Raw genomic sequence first — 15,525 nt, forward strand, 5'->3', positions numbered from 1 at the left:
GAAGCGTGAGAATAAACAGGTTGACTTTTTAAATTTTCCTCAAGCACTAGGCTCTAGACACCTTAGATCGGGGGCGGAGGCAGTTTTCAGGACATGGCCGAGATTTGGCGCTGAGCTGTGTCATCGCGAGGTTTGGCAGCCAGCTCCGCAGTGGGTTGGAAACCTCGTGGTAGGCGAGATCCCTGCAGGACGGGAGGTTCCTCCTTTCCCCTGAAAACTCCCAGTCATTTTCATGGAGCCCCGCCTCTCTCCTTTTTAGGAGCGTGCCCCAGGTCTCGCGAGATCTCGTGTTTCCTAAAGGCGAGGCGCGGGCGGCATCCTGCAGTGAATTCAAAGGTCTCGCAGAGACCAAACGTATTATCGCGATAGTTCTTACGGCGCATGCGAGAGCTGGCGGCTGCAGAGTGGCTCCGCCCCGCGGCTCTTCGTGAGGTTGTGCGTCATTTGCTTTTTGCTTCGCGTAGGGTGAGAGCGGAGTCTTAGCGACTTCGGCTTTGGTAGGAGGAGGGGTCTGGGAAGGGCTGGGCTCAGGCTGTTCCCGTCGGGTAGAGGTTCTCGCGGGATCGCGAGGAGACGGCCGCGGTTCGGCTTACAGACTGCAGTGGCCGCGGAGGCGGCGGCAGCGTCTTCGGCTCATGGTGTTCGTAGCCGGTGAGTTCTCGCGGGAGCGGGCTTACGTCCTCGTGGGCTCCGTTGTCGGCGGCGGAGGTAGCTCAGGGTTGGGGGGGGGGGGCAGTGACTAGGGTCGGTCCGCCTGCTTTTAAGATGGCGGCGGAAGCTGATGTCTGTCCGGCCAGGACCCGGGACTGAGGTGTGGGCTGTCCGCGTTTGTGACGCCTCTCAGGTACCCGACGTTAAGGAGGTGACGATTGGCGAAAAGCCGAGGTGCCAATAAGCCGAACCTGAGGCGAAGTCCACTCCGTCTCTAGTCGGTTGAGGCGACACCATTTCCCGGGCCTCAGCCGCGTGTGGGCCCGCCTTTACCCCACCAATCGGTCAATGCCTCCGTTGTCGCCGCCGCAGTGGGCGGGTTGGGAAGGGTGGGGGGCGAGAGTCCTGGAGTTCGTTGGGGAGTGGGGTTGGGGGTTAGATTGGGCAGTGGGGGAGAGGGGACCAACCTACGAAGACTGGTTCCCTCCCCCTACCATTTTGTGGGCCCGTCTCGGTTTTCCGCTCCTTCGGCGCCCAAATGAACCATCTAGTTTTTCTTGAGGTGGGCTCTACTTCCCCAGTTCCCATGGTCTTTGAACAAAGGTATGGGGGTCAAGCTTTGGTGCCTCTGACGTATTCCTTCCCCATTCTCCCCTAATTCCACCGTCCCATTGAATCTTCCTCATCTACATGGATATTTGAGGCCCGTATTTAAGAGGGAGAATTAAAGCTTTTCCCTGTCACCCCCTCCCCGGTCCTGCTAAGGCAGAGCTTAGTGCAAGCCCCCTAACCTGTCCCTTCCCCCCACCCCCTTCATTGGTCCCCGTGACACAGGCGTTGACCCTTTCTTGTTCCTTTCATTTATTCCATATTTGTGGATGGAGTCATAGTAGCCTTCACGCTTGTATGACCCTGATCGGAGCACAGGGCACTGATTTCTCCAACTCTGCTGCTCAACCATTCTTAGGTGGAACAATGAATGGGTTGGTGGTTGGATGATTGCAGTCTTCGTGACCTCTTCGTTCTCGGGGCTGTTAGCCTTCCCCTTCCTCATAACACCCATTTCCCCCCCCAAAAAAAGAGGGGAAAAAAAACTTTAAAAAAAGCTGTAGAGACTAACGCTCCAGTAAACCAACTTTTTGCTCTTCTTCCTCCCCCGCCATCCCCTTTGCAAGCTTGGGAACCTCCCCTTTTCCCTGCCTTGCTCTGAGTTCCTGTGGCCTCTTGGTCTGGACATCTCTTTTCTGCTGCTAACCACCTCTTAACATGTTTCTCATGTAATCATTAAGGGTTTCTTAATCCTTCTGTTCCCCCCCTCCATGCTGTTTTTCTGGGAGCTGAATCCTCTAGAGAGAAGGTAGCCTCCTGTCAGGCTCCACTACATTTACCCCCCTCCATGTGCTAGAAAAGAAAATAGCTTTGATAGATTATCTCTTGCCCCTCAGTCATTGCCTTGTTCTACTTTTTTCTCCCCCCTCCCATTCCACAATTACTATAGACAATTCCCTATCATTTTGTGTCCTTTTTAGATTACATGTTCAGCATTGTTTTCTTTTAGCCCTAGTGTTGAGTATATTGCGGAGACACCAACATTCCCCACTCAAGGGAGGCAGCCTGGTATGATAGAAATACTGTGTGGTTTGGGTTCATATTAAACTTTGTGACCTTGAGGAAGTTAGTTTTCAGATTCTCAGTTTTTATCTGTATAATGGGGATAGTAGCTCTTAATAGTTGCTAGAATTAAACAGTTTATAAAGTGCCTGGCCTATGGTAGGCATATAGTAAATTGTGGTTACTTTTTTTTGGTGTAAAAATACGTTGGCAGATGCATCTGTGTCATGGTAGTTTTATGACCTGGGAGAGAATAGATTTTTGTTTAAAGAAACAGTTAACTAAATTTTTGGTGAATTTCTAGACCAGTCCTATCATTTTTGTATATCCTCCCCTCCCCTGTAGGCCAAACTTTTTATCTCCAATGGTTTATTATGTTTGAATGTGATTCCCACCTATGTTAACTTTCTAGTCTAGGAATTTTAGTGCAAAATCACCATCCTGGAATGACCACTGGCAATAATGTTCCTGTCAAGAGCCACACCCAGATGTTCTGTCTTTTGGAAGGGATGTTTCATCCCTTGCCTACTCCCTCCTTCCACTCCTTCAAAGGCAGTCTGTCCTGTCATTCACCCTATGACAGCAATGAAGTTTGGTGTTGTGCTTTTCACAGTAAGAAAGAGAACTTATGCTAGCCTAGTTTTTAAGTGTTCATATTGCTTTTCCCCATCTCCCTCAGATCAGTGTGGTGATCTATTATTTGGCCTTACCTGAGTAGGATAATTCCTATCTGAGAGGGTTTAGAAAGGTTGTTTGGGATACCAAGCTTCTTTTCCAAGGTGAATTACCGACAATTCTTTAATACACTACATCCTGTTGTGTTTTTGTCGTTTTATATTTTCCAACACTCTTACTAAGTAGAAGTGACTATTCAGTTTGGATGTAGTTTTCCTTACTGTTAATATCTTAATTAGACCAATATTAAAGTGAGTGCTTTTTTCTAATTACCTTGGATGGATGATGATGGGGTTTGAAATAGAAATATGATGGTGAAAAGTTTACATAGGATTAAAATTTTACCATGGGTAACCATCTGGTAATTAACTATATGCAGACACTGGTTTTGCGCTTTAGGGTTTACTTTGTTTAGTCGAAAGTGCTTCGAAGGTAATATAATTTTCCCCCTTTTTCATTGGAGGACAAGAGATTGCTTTCTGTTTTGAGATTTTGCCTAGATATTCTTCACAGTGGGTCAAGCAGTGATCAGAAGTTAAACCTTAATTTGACTTCTGTCATTCAGAACTAGAATAAATCTGGGAATGATAATCTAGGTGTGACCTAAAAGGTTTAATTTATTCTAGGTTGATCTCTGAGAAGGGAGGAAGGAGTGGCAATACCAGTTAAAAACTTTGTCTAAGGTTCAGTGGCAAAGTTCAACCTGCGTTTCCAGGGTGTTTATCATTTGTTTCCCAGTATGGCCAAAAAGCATGCATGATGGTGAAAAATAATTTATGTGTGCAATTTTTTTCACAAAAAAAATTAACATTGTCTTAGTGTCAATTCATAACAAGGATATAAAATTGTCTATAAGATAACCACTATCCCTTGTAATTTCATTTAGATTGAGAGTTGAGTTTTCAGGGGTGTTGTCTAAATGTCAGATTAGAAGAATTGCTTTAGCTTTGGTTCTGAATTCTCGTTGCTGCTCAAAGCAGGTCCTAAAAAATGCAAATTGATATGTGAGGGCTATTGCTTAAGAAATAATAACTGATTATGTTTGAAGGTTGATATAATGGTTAGCTCCCCCACACCCTAATAAATGTGTTGTGTATCTCTCCCCCTCTTTTTTTCTTTTTCTTTTTTTGTAGGTCCTCCAGTAGTCTGACCTGAGTGGGTTAGCATTCCAGAGGAACCGGCAGACCAACTTGGTCAGGAAGGTTCAGGAAGCTGTTGGAGCAGTTTTGGGATTTCCCACCAGGATGAGTATGATTGGCTGTGATTTTAGGTTAGTTTTTGTGGATTTTTGTGGATAATATTTGTATTTTACGAGGGTGAGTCAACAATTATCTGCACTCTGGTTATATTAAAACTTCTATAAATTCTACAGCCAGAGTGTGGATAATTTTTGACACCCTCATACTTCTTGGAATGGAGATGGTGGGGGTGTATGTATTGCCATTCTGTAATTGTGCTACTTTGGTTTCTGCCATTGTCTGGATCTGATGTGGTACTAGTTGTTTCTTATGTTTAAGTAGAGCTCATTACTAAATTAAAATTTAAGTGAATTTTGTCTGTACATGATTTTTTAAATCACCCTAAGCATCATTCAGAAAATAAAATTGCAAGATATTATGTCTAACCAATTCTTTTTGGAATTTTTCGAACATATAAAAATTGGATGATCCCCCTGTGTACCCATCACTGGCTTTAACAGTTACCAACTTACAGCCATTCTTTTTCATCTATACTTGTACCTGCTGCGGCCTCTCACTCCCTACCCCCTGGATTATTTTGAGATAACCCCTGCTCTTGTTTTCTTTTTATTCGCAAAATATCTGTATCTAAAAGATAAAGGGCTCTTTTAAACATAACTTCAAAACCATTACCACATCTCAGAAAATTAACTGATTTTGTAAAATACCAAATATGAAACTAGTGTTCAAATTTTAGTTTGTTTGAACCAGGATCCAAAGAAAGTCCATTTATTACAAAGGAGGATTGATATATCTCTTAAATCTATTTTAACCTGCAGGTTCCCTCCCTTTTCTTTTTCTTCTGATTTGTTTGTTGATGAAATTGTCCTGTGGAGTTTCCCCCACTTTTGGTGATTACATCCTCAAAGTGGTATCTAACCTATTCTTACTAAGTTAAAGACCCTGTAGGACCCCATTATAATGGAACAATGGCAGTAATCTCTTGTATCCCAGTTGGAGTTGATACTGCTGGTCTAGGCACTATCCCAAAATAACTAGTCATGGTTTCCTTTTTCTGTGGCAGTCTGATTTAATTGATACCTGACTTCAGTTCTATGTCTTGGCTCTGCTTACTGCTCCACATGGAAAGTAGGCCTCCTTGTGGAAGAAGCTAATGTTTCCTAGATAATGACCTGATTGTGCCTTTGGGGTTTTTCATCATGGTTTCAGTTTCCTTAGGTGGTTTAGTTATTTTTATGCTGTCTTATAATGTTGCTTTTTATTCTTTTGATGTTGGTATCTCAGAGGCTCTGACCCATAACTTCTAAGCTATTAAGACTTCTAAGCTATTAAGATGGGTTTCTCTGGTTGTAATACAGTTTTTGAAATGGCAATACTAAACAATTTTTGAGAACTTCCACTTACGTCCTGATTTTCAGCTATTATACGCAATTGTAGTTTTCCTGTTGTTATTTTTTCATTTTATTTCTTCTGGAAATGCTGTTCGCCCAGCATGGAGTCCTTTAAACTGTTAATTTCTTAACCTTGTTCAGCATTGGCCATCATAGGATCTACTGTATGTCCCTTCCATGGTCAAAACCTGGGAATGGAAGTTGGGCACATATGCTCCAGGCAGCCTTTGACTTAAGCACACGTGGGGGCAGAACAAGGCCACTTGTGCCTACCTTTGAAATGAGTGATTACAAGTTGAAGGGGCAGAGAAGGTTAGAGGTCGTGAATGAAAGTTTCTGAGGTATTTAGATGAAATGTGATCGTGAATCACCAGTGCTATGGATCATGAGTTCAGGCTTTTCAGTTCTTTGTTCATTAATGGAGAAATCAGATCCTTAGTTGTAAATTGACTAAGTGTTAAAAAACTGATTTCTTGGAAATTCCAGTGAAATCCATTCATTCAACAAAATAATTTGAGCCCATTATGTATAGTGATTAGATATTTACCCTTGTCCTGAGTTTTCTGTAGTTAGGGAGTTCGAACAATATTACTTAAATCTTCTAATCCTGAGTTGGTGAAACTAGGATAACTAGTTTTTTGTTTGTTTGTTTGTTTAGGCTCTGTCAGGTCTTAGTTGCGGCATGCGGGATCTTTTGTTGCGGTGATTGGGCTCTTCATTGCGGCACACGGGCTTCTCTCTAGTTGTGGTGTGCTGGTTTTCTCTCTAGTTGTGTTGTGCAGGCTCCAGAGCCCCTGAGCTCTGTACTTTGCAGTACCCGGGCTTAGTTTCCCCGCGGCATGTGGGATCTTAGTTCCCTGACCAGGGATTGAACTGGCGTCCTCTGCAAGGCAGATTCTTTACCACTGGACCACCAGGGAAGTCCCCCAGAATAACTAGATTTGGGGGACAGAGCTTTGCACACAGTAGACATTTTAATGTTTGAATTGTTTACAGAGTTACAATGGAAATTCTGTTGCTTTTTTTTCCCTTTTGTTGCGTGTTTTCAATGGTGGATTCAAAGTATTACCAAAATGCCAAAATTGGTTGCTCTGAAAATATTTGCCCTTCATATTCCATGTTACCTGTTTTGCAGTTTAAGTTGTTAAAATCTGATGTGTGGCTACTTTACAATGATCTCACTATCTGTAAAGTTGATAGCCACAAACAATTGGGTGTTTTGCTATATTGTTCTCTGACTGGTTTCCTCAATGACTGGTTACCAGATGTTTGTATGTTAATGTCAGGGATAATTCAGCTCAGGAGATTCTTTGGAAGCCCTCTCATTTGATGTGTCATAGGGGTTGAGTTGCTAAAACTTGATGTACTTGTTGACCAGCTTGGTTATAGAAACACTTTCAGATAGTGAAGGAGTAATTCTCTCTGAGCAAAACGACTGTAGGTTTTGTTTGGGCTGTTAACCTGAGCATTTTCAACTTTTAGTTCCCATAAAAGTTTTAATCATTTGGCTTTAGAAATTACAGTGGTGACATGGATTGGTTCCAGAAAATTGGTGATTTTACAGAAAATTGGGATTTCTTTCAGCTACTTATTAATGTATCTTTAAATGGAGAGGATATTGTAGATTGATTCAGTTTGGATTGCTGACTGGACTAGGTGAATGAGAAAATTCTTTTTCAACTCTGAGATTCCTTTCCTTTTCAGTAATCTTAAAGTAGTGACTAAAAGGGACTAGGAGTAGGGAGATGCAAATTATTCTGGGATGACTTTTTAGTATAGTCATTTAGATTTTAAAGATTGGTAAGTGTGAACATACTGCCATGAATTTATGTACCATCTTTAGCATAACACAAATTTAAAGTCCTTATAATTAGGTACCAGAGATAATTGCTCTGGAAATACTTGGGTATATTGTATTAGGTGGCTGCTTATATTTTGGAACACATTTGGAAGATTGCTTTAATAATTACCTTATTTGCTACAATTATTTTCTTATTTTCCTGTCTTTATAGTGAGGTGTATTTTTCCTGGTCTTTGCCGGGGGGAGGGGGAGGGGTTCTGTTTTTCTGACCGTCTCGCGCATCTTGCAGGATCTTAGTTCCCTGACCAGGGATTGAACCTGGACCCTCAGCAGTGAAAGCGTGGAGTCCTAACCCCTGGACCACCAGGGAATTGCCATCTTCTGGTCTTTGCCTTTTTTTTTTTTAAACTTTCGCTACTAATTCTCTATTACCGCATTCTGCTGATTGAGTTCTTATAGGTGGAAAGAGCATTCAGCACAGTGATTATGGAAAGAGCTTTCAGCACAGTAATTAAGAAACCAGACTCCCTGGGTTCAGGTTCTGAGTCCATTTCTTACCAGCTGTTCATCCATTTTGTGAAAATTATTTAATCTCTGTGCTACAGTTTTTAATCTGTAAAATGGTAATAATAGTGTTATCTACCTTATAGGGTGTTTGAGAAGTTTAGCTGAAGTAATGTATATAAAGTTGGTAGAACAGTGGTTCTGAAACTTTAGGGAACATCAGAATCACTTAGAGGGCTTGCTAAAACACAGGTTGATGGGCCCGACCCCCAGAGTTTCTGATTCTGTAAGGTGCAGGCAACGAGATTTTGTTTCCAACAAGTTCCCAAAGAGATGCTGGTGTTGATGGTCAGGGAACCAGTGGAGTAGAACAGTGCTTGGTACAAAATGTTAAATTTTTATCCAGGACTACTTTCCCAGTCCCTGAGTGAAACACTTGACTGTTCAGTGCTGATTAGCTAGAAGCAGTGTTGAAATTCTTTGTTGCAATGGTTCTCAAAATGTGGTCCCCAGATCAGCATCAGCACCATCACCTGGGAACTTATCAGAAATGCAGATTCTCAGGCCCCACCCCAGTTTTTATTTTTTAAGTATGTCTTGACTTAATTGGGGTGTCTTAGACTTTTATTGACAGCTTTATTGAGGTACAATTCACCCATTTAAAGTATATAGTGGTTTTTATTTAGTATGTTCACAGTTGTACTACCATTACTACATGAATTTTAGGACATTTTTGTCACCTTTAAAGGAAACCCAGTGTCCATTAGTCATTCCCTTTCTCCTTTCCCAACCACCCCAGTGCTTGGCAACCACTAATCTACTTTATGTCCCCATAGATTTGCCTATTCTGGGCATTTCATACAAAATGGAATCTTACCATATGTAAGAAACTTTATTTTTTTTTAATTATTTTTTATTGGTTGTGTTGGATCTTTGTTGCTGCATGGGCTTTCTCTGGTTGCGGAGAGTGGGGGCTACTCTTCATTGCAGCACGCGGGCTTCTCATTGCAGTTTCTAGAGCATGGGCTCTAGGCACGCGGGCTTCAGTAGTTGTGGCACTTGGGCTCAGTAGTTGTGGCGCACGGGCTTAGTTGCTCTGCGGCATGTGGGATTTTCCCAGACCAGGGATTGAACTTGTGTCCCTTGCGTTGCCAGGTGGATTCTTTACCACTGTATCACCAAGGAAGCCCGAGAAACTTTAATGTGATTAAAATGTTTTCCTTTTATTGTTAAAAAAAAAAAATAGAAAGCAAATTTGGGAAACCACCCCAAAACAAATTTATGGTTAAAGCACTTCTGTTACTACCACCCAAGTCAAGAAACAGAATTTTGCCTGTCACCCAGAAGTCCCTCCATGTGCCCATCCCCATCACAGCATCCTCCCTCCCTCTGGAAAGTAACTACTATTCTGACTTTATAGTAGTCACTTCTTTGCATTCTTTTATGGTTTTAATCATACAAGTGTGCCTCCCTGGACAGTGTGATTTACTTTGTCCATTTTTAAAAACTCAATTTGTCTCTTAAGTATCTTTAGCTTCCCTTTCGTCCTTTTCTTTATACTTTGTCTGTTGAAGAACTCAGGCCATTTGACCTGTAGAGTTTCCCACAGACTGAATTTTGCTGATTGTATACTCAGTATACTTCAACATGTTCTTCTGTCCTCTGTATTTCCTGAAAATTGATAGCTAGATCCAGAGGCTTTATAAATTCAGATTAATTCCCTTTGGCGGTGGTATGTTGAGTTACATTTGTTAGGTTGTAGTGGTGTCTTGATTTTTTTTTTTTGATGTTAGCAGCCACTGTTGCCCAAATCTTAGGTCCATTATTAATTGAGAATTGAAAAATGGTGTTTTAATGCTCTCATTTTGTTTTCATATATTGGCTGGAATAATTTATAGTTTATATAAGAAAGGCAGAATAAATGCTCAGTTTTCAATTTTTTTTTCTGGCAGTTTAACTAGTTCTGTCCCTTTGGACAAGTTAATAACCTATCGGTTGCTTCATCTGGGGAAAATACCATAGTCGTGGGTTTATTGGAGTTAAATGTGAAAATATAAGGTATTAGTATACTGTAGGTGGTTAAGTATTTGGTAATTTCTTTAACATTACTATTTCACTTAACCCTTCTAACAGCTCAAAGATGGGCAGTCACAGTGGTGAACTGATGGCCAATTAGCAAAGCCTGTCTGGATCCTTCAGGTCTGTGGTTAAGGAGGAATGATATTTGTTCTTTGATCATCTGGGGGCAAAGTCTCTGGCCAGTGATAACTGAATGTTCCACCAGAGTAGTTTTTTCACTTTGCCAGGCCTTTGGAGTCACATTCATACCCTCTGAAGAGTCTTACCCAGTTCTGTGGTGATGTGGAAATACATTAATTGCCTTGGTCTCCCACCCTCCAGCTACACAGCCCCCTACTGTTTTAGTTTGTTCAAGGTTCTGCTGTAACCTTAGTAACCCATAATGAGTCTTCCTAATGGTCAACAGTATCACCACTATTAACATACTTGAGTAGCACTTTTAACATTTCATATATTGTATAAAATACAGCATATGGCACATAGTAAGTGCTCAATAAACTGGAAACCATTGTTGGTTTTGTTGTTGTTATTGTTGTTAATATTATATCTTCTTTTTCCCTCTCGCATCTTACCTCTCTTTGGTTCAACAAGCATTCGCTGAGTGTTTCTAAGCACGAGGAGCTAGGGACATAAAATGAATGAGAGTTAGTCTCTGCTGTTGAGAAACTCACAGTCCAGTTTAGGACTGTAAATGAGATCATGTTTAAAGTTCCTTAGCCTTTTCCTTTGTGTTATCATTTCTTCCCTTGCTTTGTCTATGAATGATATAACTGGTCTGTTGTTCCTCAAAGCCCTCTTGACCTCTTTTTTCCCTTCCCAGCCTTTGTAACTGCTGATAGGTGAGACAGCCTGCAGTTGTCTTCTATGAATACAGGGTAATATCAAGAAAAATCTTTGGGCCAAGATTGGATTTCAAAGTGGCATGTGCTACAATATCAGTTTATTGTCTTTAGATGGACCTACACCAGCCTCTGTCCTGTTGCTTTAACTATCTTCATTTTGCCTTCTCCCTTCCCCTTCCCTCCCCTCTACCACCCCCCAAGATAGAGGCTCTATACACAGTTAGTGATCTGTCAAGTATGTAAATAGACAGTTAGCTGTACTTCCTCATATAAACTAGGATTTCAGTGGGCCTAGGGTTTATCACTAAATTTTCATTCTTATCTAAAAAATGGTATTCAAAAAACCTGCTTCATAGGTTGCTGTGAGCATTGCAGTGAGACAGTGTATTTTAAAATGTTTAAATTATAGAGTATCCTACAAAAATAAGGCGATTATAATTTATGTAAAGTAAATAATAGCTGTGCTACTTGGGGCAGATTACATCATCACTGAGCCAGTTTCCTCATCCTTTACATGAGGGTGATGATATCTCATTCACTCAACAAATATTGGAGAACATACTCAGTAGTGCCAGATACTAGGAATATAGAGATGAGCAAGTGGAGAATGGAGGGCCACATGGTCTACTAGAGGAGGGAGACTTGTAAATCATACTCAAAGGACAGTATAATAATGTGAGTGAGCAAAATTGTGCTACAGTAGTTCATAGGAGGGCATCAGAATGTCACACAGAATTTTGTTACAGAAATCAACTCAAAAATGCTATACAAATGAAGTTAGTTAAGTGTATCCCAAATGAATCAATAGCCTCAACCATTATTCCATTTTCTCATGACTTGAACTTTAGATGTGTTTTTTTCTTTGAGCTATATTTTATGAGCTCTTTAAGGGTGTTATGCACTCCTACAGTAGAGTACCCTGAAAGTAATACTTGCATCTAAAAGGATTTTTTCTTACCCACTTTATCATTTTCTAGTTTCTATTACTAAATTATTTAGGAAAAACTAGAAAATGTGTTCCTATTTTAGGAAAAGATTCCTACTCCCACGGTGATGTTCAGTCACCATTAACATTTTGGTTGGTTTGTTCCCATCTTAATGATAAGAGTAACATTTTAAAAATAAATCCAGTAGAAAATTAGGCACAGGCTTTTCCCAGAATAGGAGCTAAAAACGTCTAGCAATAAGAAAAGATACTCAAACTAAATATCAGAAATGCCAATTAAGATGAAATCTTTTTTAACCATTAGATTGGCAAAAAATAATTTGGTAATATCAAGTCATGGAAAAAATATAGGGAAGAGTCTGGTCTTATAATACTGCCCACAAGTGATACAAATTAATAAAGGTATTTTGGAGATAGTTTGGGCAAGTTGCATATACTATATGATGCTGTTTATATATTTTTTTTAAACTAGGGTATACTGATGAGTTTATTTGGGAGGAAGGAGTGGTCAAGGAACTTTAGCTTTTTTTGGTAATGTTCGCATTTGTGTTTGTAAGAAATGGTAAATATACTGAACAGTACCAAGAATACTGCAGCAAATACCTTTTCCTACCCTATCCCTCCCAGACTGATCATTTTTAACATTTATTTTTGCCTTAAGTCTTTCCCCTCCCCCTTGCAATCACTACCATGAATTCCTTGAATTTTTATACTGTGAGAGTGGTATAAATTACGCATGTAAGTAGAAATTCAAAACCTATGTGGTGTCCACACAACAATCTGTTATTACTCATATGATAAATTCACGTACTACTTTAGATTTACTAAGAATGCTTTGAGAGTGGAACTTTAGTAGTTATTTTTAAGTAATATTCTTCAAGGCTTATTGTTGAAAAGTACAGATAAGCACAGAAATCTCCCAAAATCCTACCATTCAGAGATAAATACTATTAACATGCTGGTATACAGTATATTCTTCCAAGGCTTTTCTTTATGCCTGTGTGGCATAAACATACATTTTTTTCAAAAACAGTGTTTTAAAAAATTAATTTACCTTTTAACTTTTTATTAATGTTTTCAAACATAGAAATGCTGAAAGAAGAGCACAATGAGCATCTGTATATCACCAGCTACATCCAACAGTTGTTAAGAATTTGCCATATTTGATTTATATGTACATATGTATGTTTAATTTTTGTAAAGCATATGAAGTAAGAATGATACTTCATCCTTAAATTCTTCAGCATGCATGTCTTAAGAGTAAATACCTACAAAACCACATCACCATTATCACATCTAGGGAATTTGTTCTTCTTAATATTATCTATTCAAATTTCCTCAGTTCCCAAATTTTGGTTTTGGGGTTTTGGTGTTTTTTTTGGGGAGAGTGGCTGTTTCTCTGAACCAATCTAGAAATGGTATTTTGAAATGTGAGTCCCACCTAATAAATTGACTTCTGTTCCCTGTCATACTGTATACTTCTATAATGTTTTTAATGACGGCATTCTATTGTATGCATGATTTATAATTTTATAACCAGTTCCCTATGTTCAAGTCCTAGTTTTTCATGGTATTAAGCAGTGCTTTCTGGCACACAGTAGGCGTTTGGTAAGTAAATGTTGAATGAAGGAAGGAAGCATAGGAACACCCTAATAGTGAAATCTTTGTGACATACACATTTATTTCCTTAAGACATTTCTAGACCTGGAATGCAAAAATATAAGGCTTTTGTTTGATACTTGTTGCCAGATTGCCCTTTAGAAAGACTATCCTGATTTATTCACTGTGGTATGTTTAGCATATAGTCCATGTTGATTTACAGTATGACAGCACCTCAGGGTAAGCTTTGATCCGTTAGTATAAGAGAAGAGTATAAACCTGGATATATCCAGTATCATTGCTATAGACGCCTCTCTCCTTATACCTGTATCTGCTGCCATATTTTGCAGAGGCTAGCTTGACTACTCCAGCTTAGAGTGCCTTGCAGTCTGTTGACCTAATCTGGTACTCCAATTCCCTGCTTCTCAAATTTCCTTAACTATCTTGGTGAGGCCAGCCTTAAAAGGAAGTATAGTCTGGAGAGGTACAGATGTCACTTGAATACAGCCTTTTACATAGAGCATTTTAGATTTGTGCTTTTTAAAAGTAAAGACAGACTGCCTTGCATGGGTGAATTCAGATATCTACCTCTTGCAAAACAAATTACCAGTGGCTTTAAAAATGGTAGTCCTCTCCATGTCCAACAGAAGAGCTGAATAAGATCCTTGTATTTGGTATTATCCACATCAGACTCCTTATTTTACAGGTACAGATTTTGGGGAAATGACTTCCCCCAGGTAACGTGGCTGCTTAGTGGCAGAGTTGGCCATTGAACCCAGGTTATCTAGTCTGGTGTGTTTCCACTATGCTATCTTTCCTTAAAACTGAATTTATTGTCTGTATTTCTAAATATGCCAGCAGTTAAAAGTAACCGCAAACATTAGAACATTAGAAATGACTATGCCAGGCTTTATAAAAGTAACGTTTGCTGTTTAAAAAAAAAAAGATTCAAACAAAATAAACATTTCAGTTAAAAATTAGTCCCCGCCACAAATGACGGTCTTCTTTTATATCTAACAATGTATATATATTCTTTTATACCTTTTAACATTTACATGTTATGCTTATCTATTCATGTTCTGTGAGTATTTTTATGTTAGGACATATGGCTGGACTCCATTCTTTTTAATGGTTGCATTGCATCCCAAAGCGTGAATCTGCTATAATTTCTTCCCTTTTGTTGAGCCTTGGAAATAGAATTCATTCTGGGTCAAAGGGTGGTACCCATTTAATTTTTTGATAGATACTGCCAAAATGACCTCCAGAAAGGCTATACTGAATTGCCATTTCCACCAAAGTGTTTGTGAGTGTCCTTTTCTCCACCTACATTTGCCAAAACAAGATACTGTTGATCTTTTTAATTTTAACCAGTCCGATGAGTGAGAAATCGCATCTCCTTGCTTTGATTAGCATTTTTGTAGTTACTAGTAAGGATAAGCAAATGTTTATATCCTCTGCAAATTACAAGTTCCCTTTTACTTGGTTTTCGATTGGATTATTTTCTTAGTGAGTTTGGGGAGTTCTTTGTATATTAGAAATAGTAACCGTTTCTTTTTCCTGTTGCAGATATTTTCTATGTTTATGGTCTGGAATTTTTATGTGGTCGAATTCTTTCGTTTATAGTTTCTAGGTTGCACATCTTTCTTGGGAGATCTTTTCTTTGCCAAGATTATAAGAATATTTCCCTGCATTATCTTCTAATTCTATTTAATAGCTTTTTTTTAAGTTGGAATTTGGCCAAGGAGAAAACTGGATTGGTTACTTTCTGCTCTTTGGGTTTTGAGGATTATTCAGGTTGTTCATGTTTAATACTTTTAACATTTGTCTTAAACTGAAGGCATAGTGTTATAGACAGTGTTTTAAGGGATCTTATTAATTATATTTCCATTTTACATATGTTTGAGGCCCAGATTTTCCTCAAGTCACAAAGTCAGTTTGTGGCAGGGAACTAGAGAATGTTTGCATACTATTCTTTCATTTTTAGCAAACGCCTTTCAGTTATGAATGTTTTAAAGCAGCAGATTGTTCACATTGTCTGGTTTATTTAAAGAACATTAGAAGTGACTATGCCGGGCTGTAAGTAGTGGTGTTAAATTTACTCAGACAGAGCCAGTTTTGTCTATATGTTGGGACATAATCTTTCTTCTAAAGGCTTTGTTTTATTTATTTATTTATTTATTTATTTATTTATTTATTTGGGGCTGCATTGGATCATCGTTGCTGTGCA

General features: G+C 39.4%; 1 protein-coding gene across 13 annotated transcripts in view; it reads left to right on the forward strand.

Moving 5' to 3' along the window:
• Window positions 1–15,525, forward strand: part of HUWE1 (HECT, UBA and WWE domain containing E3 ubiquitin protein ligase 1) — a 148,877-nt gene that overhangs the window by 2,128 nt on the left and 131,224 nt on the right. For 4 of the 13 annotated variants that reach the window (XM_057717541.1, XM_057717539.1, XM_057717538.1 and 1 more), the window contains exons 1-2: window positions 467–651; window positions 4,071–4,207. The exons of 1 other annotated variant lie outside the window; for it this stretch is intronic. The gene's annotated coding sequence lies outside the window, so the exon portion shown is untranslated. Of the gene's footprint in view, window positions 1–288; window positions 652–752; window positions 845–4,070; window positions 4,208–15,525 lie in introns of those variants that run through there. 8 more of the 13 variants (XM_057717543.1, XM_057717540.1, XM_057717545.1 and 5 more) reach the window with 5 other exon arrangements.

Source organism: Hippopotamus amphibius, chromosome X (assembly GCF_030028045.1).
Source record: "Hippopotamus amphibius kiboko isolate mHipAmp2 chromosome X, mHipAmp2.hap2, whole genome shotgun sequence".
Classification (NCBI taxonomy): Eukaryota; Metazoa; Chordata; class Mammalia; order Artiodactyla; family Hippopotamidae; genus Hippopotamus; species Hippopotamus amphibius.